This window comes from Pipistrellus hanaki (genome assembly GCF_964339955.1).
Source record: "Pipistrellus hanaki genome assembly, chromosome: 19".
In the NCBI taxonomy this organism is placed as follows: domain Eukaryota; kingdom Metazoa; phylum Chordata; class Mammalia; order Chiroptera; family Vespertilionidae; genus Pipistrellus; species Pipistrellus hanaki.
The window spans coordinates 16,159,360-16,170,783 of record NC_140521.1 but is presented as its reverse complement, the minus strand read 5'-3'; positions in this window follow the sequence as shown (position 1 = coordinate 16,170,783).

Below are 11,424 nucleotides of genomic sequence, written 5' to 3'. Positions count from 1 at the left end.
CACCTCAGAGGCAGTAGGATCCAGCTTATCCTCTGGTTATCGAACTTATTTCCCAGTCTGGATCACCCACGCAGTGAGCAGTGAGAGATGCAGAAAGGTAGAGATGGTTAAGATCCTGGAGGAGAAAAAAACAAAACAAAAAAACACCCAAAAACCACAAAACAAAACAAACTATCTAATTAGACAGATTAAAAATAGCACTTATGAAAAACAAGAATGCAAAATCCAGCATATTTAATAGAAAGCAAGCGGGGATTGGAAATCAAATGGCCTGAGTTTGAATCCACCATGGTTTGTCTGGCTGTGTGGCTTTGAGCAAGTCACACTAACTTGCTGAGTCTCAGTATTTTGTTGTGTTTTTTGTTTGTTTGTTTCCAAATGGTTGTAAAAACACCTTCCTGTCTGGCCTTCAAGCAGAGGCACTGGATCTGCACAGCAGACGTGATGTTACACAGTTTATCTGGTAGATGGTGCCTTTGGGGAACCCCAGTGAGGACTGCAAGAAGGGGAGTCCTGGAAGTAGTGATGGGGAAAAGGAGGAGGAGAAAGCGTGCCAAGACAGGCTGGTGAGAAGACTGGGATTGAAATGGGCCAATATACTCTTCACAGAGGTCCTACACATCCCAGACCCTACCTATTTACATCACCTCACGGCCAAATATGGAGGTTTTTCAGTTTTCAGCTAAGCTACTCTCAGTTTTCAGCTAAGAAACCTGAGGCTCTAAGAGGCTATGAGATAGGCCTTCCGTTGACATACTCGGTGGTGGAACCAGGATTTGAACCCAACTCTAAACGATTCCAAAGTCTCTTATCATCATGTCGCCTGTCTGTCCATCATGCATCCCTTAAGAAAAGCACAGCTGTTGAAGGAGATGGCAAGTCCATCTTTTAGCTGGTGATTCTTTTTTAAATGCTCAGTGGACCAGGAAGTTCATCAACCGCTGGATGCTGAGAGTCAGGATGAACCGCTGGATGCTGAGAGCTGGAAGTTCATAAACCGCTGGATGCTGAGAGCCAAGCCAGGGCAGCACCTCTAAGAACATTCCTGCCTCCTTTCCTTTCTGCTCCTCCCCATCGAGCCCTCTCTTCTTAGTCCAATGTTTGGAGTCAGTGTTATTCAGCAAGGCCTGCTCAGAAAGAATTCTTTCCTTTATCCACGTTTTCTTTTTCTCCAGCTTCACTTGTCATCTGCTTCTGGGTTTGCCCTCCGGGTTTTAGCACAAGATTTCCCTCCAGCCTCCCACGGCTTCCCTCACCACCGTAGCTGTTCGCCCAGACGGGCACAGGCTGATTCCGCCTGCACAGTCTCTGACCTGGGCTGACACTCATGGGGAGGCAGCCAACTGCAAGGCCAGGGGTGTCCAGAAGGGGGGTAAGACACAACTAGTGGCCCTAGGTTCTCAGGCTTCTAGCTCTGAGTGTGGTTAGGGCAGGAACAATATTCAAATGGGAAATAATAATAAATACTAATATAACAACAAACACAGCCACCATTGGTAATAATAGTTTTATAATTATAATAGAAAAAAAAGAGTCAGTACTTATTGGCAACCTAGACCTTGGCTTCCTTGCCTGCCTTGATTTTCTCTTCTAGGTCAGAACAGGGAGTAAATGAAAACAGGAAGAACATCCGCAGGTGACCTTCTTGTCAACATTGTAAGACCACCTGTGGTGCAGGGGTCCCAGTGTCAATGAAATTGTCCAAAAAAAACAAACCTCATGACCACGAGTCAGATGTACATGCAGGAGCTTTTGGCATTAATGTCAGGTTAGCAAAGCTGATATCTCATCCAAAGTGTATGACACAGTGGTTACCCAGCAACCAGAAGCCACCCTGCCCTGCATTTGAGGTCCTAAATCTGGAGTGTAGATGTCATGTCGGTGTCCCATGTCTTGGGCACAGGGGCAGGGGCTGGCGTCACGGCTGTGGTCCCACACCTGCAGACCCCTATGTCCTCTGTCAAGCAGGCTGCTGTTCTGCCTGGCAGGTGAGACCATCTCTGTCTGTCTCTCACCCACCAGGGAAGGCAGACGGGTGGGTGTGTGCTACTCCCAAGGGCAGAGGTGCTGAAAGATGACTCAGCTAGCAGAGAGCTCTTGATTTAAAGTAAAAATTGTACAAAATAAAATAAGGACTGAAGATGGGAATGCAGTTAAGAACCTGGCGGTGACTAGATGCACACCATGGTAGGGCCTTCTCCAGAAGGTGGGCTGCCATGAAGCTTGGAACAATAAGGGTCAACACCAAAGCAGGAGTGGATGCGGACAGCAGTCTTAAAGATGGATTTGCACATGGAAGAAGTATCTTTAAAGTAAAGAGTAAGCGACCCTGTCTTTAAGTTGGTGCCCCCTCGAGGTCAAATCTAAGAATAAGAGCCATGCTTTTCCTTTGGACCACAATTTTCCATTCTCTCCCTATTGTCTAGACTTAAAACCTTTTCCTCAAGCTCTGAGTGGGAACCACTGATTAGGCAAACTGCTGATGTAAGAGCAAAAACGATTCTGTTGATCATGTGCGAGCTTGCTAATTGCAAAGAAACGTGCGCTCCCAGGCACACAGTTCTTTGTCTGTGAAATGCCATCTTTCCCAGGATGGGGGAGGGTGTACAGGCGGGGGGGCGGGAGCCCAGCCCCCAAGGGTCTGGTCCAGGGGCTCATTTCTGAGCTTTGCTTTCCTCTTGCTCAGGCTTCTTCCTGAGATGACTCATCATCTATTGAGCAGTTTCCTTCAGTTAAAACAAAGCAACCTTCACCGAGAAGCCCCTGAGCATTGAACTTGGTGCTAAGGATAGAAAGAGGCCCGATTCTCAATAAGTTAGCAAAGACACCATGTCTTGTGCTCACCAGGGCCAGATGTGTTCTAGTAAGTTACAGTAGGGAAGGATGCATTCCGAGGAAGTGCCTGACAAGAAGGCCATACTTGTGTCTAGGATATAGGAACTGCCCCAGGAAGTAGCCTTCGCACAGGGCCTTGACAATGAGGTTCGGAGACTGACCTGCAGAGGAGGGCAGTTCAGATGGGAGGAGCAGCACAGACAATAGCAGAGGAGACAGGAGCGCCAACTCTTTCATGCAATGGCCAGCGGGCCAGTGATGATCACGGATGTAGGGGCAATTCCAGCTGAAAGGCAATTTGCAAATCAGCTAGTCCAGTGACTTATTTGACAGCTGAGAGAACCCAAAGTAGGAGAGGCGAACAAACTTTTCCAAAGTCTCAAGTTCTGACCTGCTCTGTCCCTTGGCAACAGCACTCTTCGTGTATCTCTAGCCATCATTCTCTGGATGCTTTTACATGATGCAGTTACCTCCATCTCACATCAGAGTGCTTGGCCCTGGCTTTATCCTCCTGCCACGTCTACAACATATCATTCTGTTGGCTCTTCCACCTTACATGTATCCACCAGTCCACCACTGAGATGTTTTTCTATCAGACATGTATGTAGTAACTCCCACGTGTAGCCCTCTATACACCATTTGTTGATTTATTTGGCTCTTTAGAGCTACCCATTTCTTTGCCTTGCTCATCCTTAACATGCCCGTATTCTCGGTTGATTTAAGATGTGAAAATTGCAGAAGCAATTCTTCAGTTATTTCAACATGCCTAGAAGCATAGTGTATGTTCTCAAGAAAACTATTTTTAGAACCTCCGGCCTAGCACCGTTAGTCTGTGCTAATTAAGATGAGAATGGCGAGGGTTCATTCCTGACAAACCCTTGCCACTTGCAGAAGGAAGTTGCACCTGCCCTACTCTGGAGTCTGGGGACCTCTGCTGCTGGTAGCCAGCAGCACCCGGTTATTTCCCTGGTTCTGCTGCCACAGGCCTGTGCTCACAGCCTAGTCCCTCACTCAGTCTACCCGCGGCTGCCCATCTGCAACCTGGTCTCGCTTCTCTGCAGACCCTCGGGAACAGGGGCCGACTGCACACACAAAGATGCCAGAGCAAATAACCGAGTCTGGGAGTTGTCAGAAGAAAAATCTGTGGAATCCAATGCAACACATTGCCAACGGGTGGGGCACGTTAGAAAGCGGGCTATCTTGACAGAGAGAGAAGTGTTGGAATTAATTCATAAACGTGTTGGGTGGAAATTAGCAGATGAGGATCTGCAAGGGGAGAAGCGATGGAGGGAGAGAGAGGAGGGAAGAGACAGGCAGATGGAGGGGGGGAGGGAGACGGTGGGAAGTAGAGCAGAAGACACAGCTCTTTCACAGTCTTGCTTACTCTCAGCAGCAGCCTGTGGTTTGACAGGGATTCCGTCTGGCCCTGCTCATTCCTTCTCTGCTCCTCCCAGGACCTCTGCCATCGCATCGCCTGCTCCAGTCCTACCCCGCCTCCCACTTCACTGTAACCTGTGCTTCTCACACACGGGGGGTGCCCAGTGTATTAATAAAGGGACTTTCTCTATGCAAAACGCACTGAACTGCTGATATTCTCATGGTAAGGAGGGAAGAACTAGGGCCTTATGGGGAGATCTTGCCCCCTGACATTGATCTTGTCCAAGTCACCCTCTCTGAGCCTCGGTTTTCTCCTTGTAAAGTTAGAATTTGTGGGCAATCTCAGAGAGCTATGCATAGAAGTCAGTTATCTCAGAATCTGGTACGCTGTATGCTTTCAGTAAGTATTATTATGATTGGCAGCAGTAGGAGTAGTCGAGTCTAAGTCTTTTCTCTGGTGTCTACACGTAATAGTTCAACTCTTCTGAAGAAAGGTCAAAAGGTCCAAATGAGGTGTTTAAGCTCAATTTCATATTGAATCCATCCATCAGTTTCAGAGCCCTCAGATACTTTGCCTACTTCCACTCCTTAATTGATGGTTGGAGACTTGCCACAGAATAGTGAGTCTGTTAGATGATGTTCCATTCTGGACCCAAAACAGACAGTCACCCGATATCATTTTGAAAGAAACACTGAGACCACTACGTGTGAGATGAGACACGGCTGAGTTCTTTGTCCCCTCTATGACAAGTGTTTGCCCTGAAATACCTTCTCCCAATTTCCTTTCGACCTCCCCAGATTCCAGGGGGCCCTTCCACATCTGTGCCTGCAAGGAATCTCATTGTATTTAGATTCTGATTTTTTTTGCCCAGGGTAGAGCCAGACAAATTGAAGCCACGTGCACACTTAGGACTCGAACGAAAATATTTTGGCCTCACTGAACTCCATTTCCCCCTGGGTCTCAGAGGCCTCCTCCCCCACCACTTCAAGGAACAACTAGCACTTCCCATAAAATCCATTTATACGAAAGCACTAGCTCTTCCAAGTGTTTTGCAATTTTAATTTTTGAAACTCTAATTGGGCTTTGTCTTTAGACAAAGAGAAGTTAGACATTGGCTTGCCTAACATAAATCTACCAGGGAGGGGCTAGAGGGGCTTTTTCCTCCCTTTCCTTTTCTCTGAGGTTCCTGAAGGAATACATATTGAATCCTTTTAGGCGGGTTTCTGCAAAGGGAAGCTGAGATGTGTGATCGTTAATTTAGCGTGTGAACTTGGCTAGGCCACCATACTCAGGAATTTGGTGAAACATTCTTTTAGATCAGTGTTTCCCAAACTTCTCTCATGATGAGAATCACCTGGTGGAGTTGTTAAAACACAGATTCCTGAATCCCAACTAAGAAGTCCTAAACTAGAATTTTTGGGAACATATAGGTAAAATTGTATACTTAACTAGTGCTCTAAGACAGATTTTATATACAGAGCACTAAGTTAGGTATGCAATTTTACCTATATGTTCTCAAAAATTCTAGTTTAGCACTTCTTAGTTGGGATTCAGGAATCTGTGTTTTAACAACTCCACCAGGTGATTCTCATCATGAGAGAAGTTTGGGAAACACTGTTTTAGATGGTTCTGTGGAGTTATCATTCTAGATATTTCTGTGAAGTTGTTTTTTTTTTTTTTTTTTTTTTTTTTTTTTTTTTAAGAGATTAACATTTAAAGTAGTAGACTGAGTAGAGCAGATGGCCTGTGATGAGGGTAGGCCTTTTCGATCAGTTGAGGGTTTTAATAGATAATATTGACCTCCCCTGAAAAGAGAATTATGGCAAAAGCTAGCCTTTGGGTTTGCACTGCAGCATTTTTCTTCTCTGGGTCTCCAGCCTATTGTCCTGCCTGCAAATTCTGATCTTGCCAGTCTATACCATTCCTTCAGCCAGTTCCTTAAAATAACTCTCTCTCCCCCTCTCTCTTTCTCTCTTTCTCTCCTTCTCTCCCTCTCCCCCTATCTCCCTCCCTCTCTCTGTCCCTCCATCTCTCTTTCTTTCTACACACACACACACAAACACAGACTTTGGAACCTTGGTTCTCAAATTTAATTCCTTTCATAAGACTATTTGTGAAGCAATGTATTTGAAAATGAAATCCTTTTTCCCATTAGAAATAATCTAAATTGAATTAATCCATTCCAGACCCTGTTTAGCTTTCCTTATATACAGTACATGTCTAAACTCTATGGTTGTTCTCAAAACATTTCTGTTCACTTTGCTGCTATTGATAACCTTCTTAGGACCCATGGTGACTTACTGTATATATATCTCCTTATGTTCAACATTTTTCATTTAGTCAAGTAATGTCCTCCACTCAGTATCAATTATCCTTACTATTTCTTTGTGATTGGCGATATCATCCACTCGGTTGCCAATATCAGGAAGCAAATCCACTTTGTCTCTAAAGTGGATTTAAGAGTCACAACCTTTGAGCAGCTTTCTGAGAACCCCTATCTAGAGTAGATGGCCCAGCTCTGAGATGTTCTATAACCTTGCACATTTTTACTCTAAATCCTGTCTTATGGTACTACTGATTTATTTTCCATACTAGACTATTAACTCCTTGTGGGAAAGTGATATATCATATTCTTTGCATCCCTAGGCCCAGAAAACTGTGACTATCTTCAACAAATTTTTCTTTAAAAAAAGAAAAAAAGATTGATTGAATTAGTTAACAAGATAAATGTATGATAGAAAAAAGTGTTTGGCAAATGAAATAAGATTTCAGGTAACTAACACAAAACACAGTTCTTCTCTAACACCAAGATATCAGGTTTATTTTATTTTATTTTAATTTAATATTTTATTGTTTTCAGAGAGGAAGGGAGAGGGAGAGAGTGAGAAACATCAATGATGAGAGAGAACCATTGATTGGCTGCCTCCCGCATGCCCCCTACTGGATCAAGCCCACCACCGGGGCACGTGCCCTTGACTGGAATCGAACCTGGGACTCTTCAGTCCCCAGGCAGATGCTTTATCCACTGAGTGAAACCAGTTAGGGTGAAAGCAGGTTCATTTTAGCAGGCTGGAGGTAAGGCCCAGGTAAAGCAGCATCTGAGCAGCTACTTATTGAGCATTTACTGCATGCCAAGCTCTCTGCGAACATATCTGACATCCAATTTGTTTAATTCTTCAAAGAGAGGGAAAGTCTAGTGCTGCCCAACCAACCAGTGAGGACATTTGGGCTTAGAAAAGTCTTGTGCCTTTTCTGAGGTCCCTGCTCCTGAGTGGCAGGTCCAGATTCAGAGCCCGGCCAACTGACCCTGACGGGTGCTCTCTCAGCCACACACTGGCTCTGTGGGTGGACTGTTCCATTTTCTATCTGTCAGGAGGGGCGGGACTACTGTCATAACTCCCATGGAGCATTTAAAAAACACATTTTATGGCTTGTAGGTCTCAATGTAATGTTTTTTGTTATTTGATTTGTGGAAGTATATGGAGTGTGACTATGAAGTAATGAGGCTGGTTTTATTGAGTGGTTGGTGGAACTGGGTCCCTTCACAGGAGTCTGCTGCCTTGCTGGAAAGCAATATCTTAACAATACCGTGGTTGGCAAACTGCGACTCGCGAGCCACATGTGGCCCTTTGGCCCCTTGAGTGTGGCTCTCCACAAAATACCACGGCCTGGGTGAGTCTATGTTGAAGAAGTGGCATTAGAAGAAGTTGAAATTTAAAAAATTTTGGCTCTCCAAAGAAATTTCAATCATTGTCCTGTTGATATTTGGCTCTGTTGACTCATGAGTTTGCCTACCACTGCCTTAACACAATCGATGCCCTGTGATGTCACACTGCCAGGGAGCGTGGGGGCCAGAGAGGAAGTGAGATGTAGGCAACAGAGTCCCCAGTGGGTCAGAGCTGGAGCCTCTGCCTTCTGAGTCACTAAGGGGACAGGCCTGAGTTTCTCATGCAGCCAATAGCTGCTGTGCTTACTTGGTACCAGGCTCCAGTCCACGGTACAGGGATGCGCAAAGCAAACACCTGCTCTTGGGACCTTGCGATTCTAATGGGAGAGAGGCAGTCACACACATGCACACACATCCGAAGAGTCAGATAAGGGGCTGAAGTCCTATCCAGTGAATTCTCTAGCTATCAGTAGATCACTTTATCACTATTGGGGAATTCCTTAAAAGGATCTTTCTTTAATGCAAATCTCATGTGCCTTATTCTTGTTGGTATTGTTCTTATTTTTAGTTTTTTTGTCCACTGGATTATTATTTTTATTATTTTTTACTTTTCATTTTTATATATATTTTTTATTATTGATAGTATTATAGGTATCTCCCATTTACCCCCTGCTCCTTACCCACCTCCCCCCTTCTCCCAACCTGTCACTGGGTTGTTTTTGTTGCTTTGTTTGTTGTGGTCAATTTCAGTAATTTTGCCTCTATAAACATGCCATACATAAGTAATTTTGGCTTAGAGAAAGGGGAAGAAACCAACAGTGAGCACTGCCATTCTGTCGGCACTGCGAGAGGAGTTTCCACATGTATCCTCCATGCACATGTATTGTCCGTCCACATGTATCATCCACTTTCATTCTCATGGCAACCCTGTGCAGAAGCTCTTCTTAGCCCTGTTTACAGATGAGAAGATACAGAGTCAGAGAGGATCAGCGATGTGTCCAAGATCACAGATCTTATAAGGCAGAGCTGGGACCTGAAGCATGAAATTTAATTCATGCCCAATATCATTCTTTCCGCTAGCCCACGACGTAGAGTCCTGTGTTAGAAAGGATGGGATGTGGTCTCTGACAGAAAGAAGAACAGGACAATACTAAAGTCTGGCCTCGTGCCAGCAGCAGACTAGGAATACCTTTACCAAACATTTGCCTCAGTTAGCAAGAGAAGTGATGGCCCTCATGCTTACCTAGCGCCCATCCTGGGAGCAGCTATTCTGTTGGGATTGCTGGGGGTTTTAAAGAGGAAGCTACTTGTGTCTCATCCCAAGTATTGTGTCCGGCACGTGTTGCTATTCTTGGAACATTCTGGAGCCTAAAGACTGAGCCCAGTGGAGCCTTGCTTCTCTCTTCACTAGCAGACCTTTCTAGTTTCCTTCACTTCCTGTCCTGCGGGCCCCACAGAGATGATTCTCAGGCTAAGCCACAGATAAATCATCTTTGGCCACTTTACCCCCTGGGTCCTTCCTTCCTTCCTGAGGGAGGGAGGGAGGGAAAGAAGGAGGGAAGGAGGGAGGGAGGGAGGCTTCTGTAATCTACATATGCATCACACGGGATTTTCACTTTGTGATTCTGCCTAGTGCACATGCCGAACAGCTGGGTGCAGCCTTCTCTCAGATAAACACAAGCTGTAAGTTTTCCTCGTTTATGAATAACACACAGTTTGAAATTGCTTTTACAAGTGGATACAAATTTCATTAGATAAATTCAGATGCTTCTGTTGGATCCAGAACTCCCAGTCACCACCCTCGTCTGGGCAGCCCCTGCAGGGTACAATGAAACCTCATTAGAAACCACTTCTGAGTCTTGGGTGATTTCTAATTCTGAAGTTGGGTCCCCTCTAGATTCAAAGAGAGACCTGCCCTGTTTCTCATTCCCCCCCCCCCTCACACACACACACACACACACACACACACACACACACCTTTCAGATAGCTTGGGAATTCACTCTTGCAACCCTTGCCTCTATAAACAGACCACTTCTGGAGTCATCCCTACCGCAGGAAATTCTACTGCCCAGTTACCAATTCAACTTGGGAATCATCCTCAATTCCTTCCTTGTCCACAACCCCCACATCCAAACCCTCAGGAAGTCCTAAACACAATGGTATTTTCAAACTACACACCTCGTCTCTCCACTTTCCTCCATCACCATTGCTCCCATCATTTAGTCCCTCTTCTCCTCCCTGCTTCCGGTCTATACACCTGTGATACATTCTTTGTACAACAACAAAAATGAAATTGCAAAACTGTACCCATTAGATTCTGTCACCTCTCTGCTTGAAGTTTTCCAAAGTGAGTGCTCTGGAAGCAACTCTGCATTTTGTATTACAGATCTCCCTAAATAGCAAGATGTCTATGGGCTTTGAATCAAAGCTCTCGTTTAAAATAGAGCAATGACTTCATTTTCCTGATATCATTTTTACATGTCACCATTTGTTATCAAAAGAAAGTGGGAGTTATGCCATATCATCATAATTTATGATTACTAAAAACATCCACTGTGTTAAGTGTGTACCTCATGAATTGTCACCTGCTATTAACCATGTTTTTTTTTATTTTCTGCACTTGGTGATACTTGGGCAGATTCTGGAGAAATTAATCTGAGCCCCAAACGAAGTGCTAGTCTGGCCTCTGAGAATGCTCTTGCCAACTCCCCTCCCAGTGCCCTCATGTGCCACATCGTGTTATGGTCATATTTCCATAGAAAGCCAGAAATCAGCCCAATACTTTTTGGGACCTGTCTTTCCCCAGCTCTTGCTTTTTTTATTTTTTATTTTTTTATTAGATACTCAAATAGTAAGCATGGAATAGGATGAGGATTTATTTATATTGTGTGGTAAGGAGATTCAGATTCATCAGTTTGGGAGACAGAGCAAGTCAAGGGCCATGGGCGCTTCCCGTGTGAGCCATCAGGGCAGAAAGAGTGTCCCAGCTCCTTGTACAGGCCCAGGGGCTCTGCTGTGGTCTGTGGCTCGGCCAGGCAGAGAAGGGACCGACTGAGTACTGGACTTACACATGGGACCTCTTCAGCTGCCTGTCCTGGGAAACTTAGCTCATCTCCTTAGAGTTTGGCAACTTCTGCCAAGACATCCTGGGAGGGAAGGTGCTAGCATCTATTTCCAATTTGCAGCTTTCCCCAAATTTCCCCCCCCCCCTTCCCCTTTCTGCCCTCTCCAGCAACCCTGCTCCACCTGCCTGCCAGCAGCTGAGCCACCTGCAGTGCGCCCCTTTCTCTCCCTGGCTCTGGGGATTGGGGATAGTTGAGCCTGGCCCAAGCATCCACCTGGGTCCCTATTGGGCTCCCTGCCCGTGTGGATGTGGCACTGCAGGGGTTAAGGTGGATGCCTGCTCCCAGCCCCGCGTCCCAAGCCCCTGCCCAGCACCTGGCACTGGAGAAAGTGGTGGTCAGCGATGGAGCTGCTGCCATGACAACCTGGTGGTAGGGCCCTGGGCTTGGGGGCTGCTCCTGGGAGGAAGGCAGTGTGGAT